At 57.8% G+C, this 437-nt stretch overlaps 1 protein-coding gene across 1 annotated transcript in view; it reads left to right on the top strand.

Moving 5' to 3' along the window:
* The window catches only part of CDKN1B (cyclin dependent kinase inhibitor 1B), a 3,844-nt gene that overhangs the window by 2,395 nt on the left and 1,012 nt on the right, over nt 1–437 (top strand). The window lies entirely within an intron of this gene.

The following is a 437-nucleotide window of genomic DNA, read 5'->3' as shown; positions in this document are numbered from 1 at the left end:
CTTGTTGTTTTGTTTTAAGGCGGGGGTTGGGGCGGGGAGAGTTGGTAAAAATTGCGCCGGCGGTTTAGGAGCCGAGGTTAGGAGCGAGGTTTTACAAAAACGGATTTGCGATTGTGCGGGGAGAGATTAAGCTGTAAAGCAGAASTTGCAACGAATTAGTCCCGCTGGGGTGAGCCGTGGCCGAGCGAATGCCGCCCGTTTTTGGGGCGGGGGGCACGGGAGGGGTCCCCCCATATTCCCCACCGGGGATGCCGCGGTCGCGGAGCGGAGAACGGGGGGGCGGCGGCGGCCCCGCCCGGCCCGGGGATGCCGTGTCGGTTTGAACCGGGTCGGTTTGAACCGGTTGCGCCGCGGATCGCGTTTCTTGTCGATGTTTTCTAATCGCTTTCCCCCCTCCTCCCCGTCTTTTTTTTTTTTTTTTTTTTTTTTTTTTTTTT

Source organism: Malurus melanocephalus, unplaced genomic scaffold (assembly GCF_030028575.1).
Source record: "Malurus melanocephalus ecotype Western Australia unplaced genomic scaffold, MMel_1.1 scaffold_197, whole genome shotgun sequence".
In the NCBI taxonomy this organism is placed as follows: domain Eukaryota; kingdom Metazoa; phylum Chordata; class Aves; order Passeriformes; family Maluridae; genus Malurus; species Malurus melanocephalus.
Note: the sequence above shows the minus strand (reverse complement) of the source record. Positions and strands in the feature narration are given on the sequence as shown.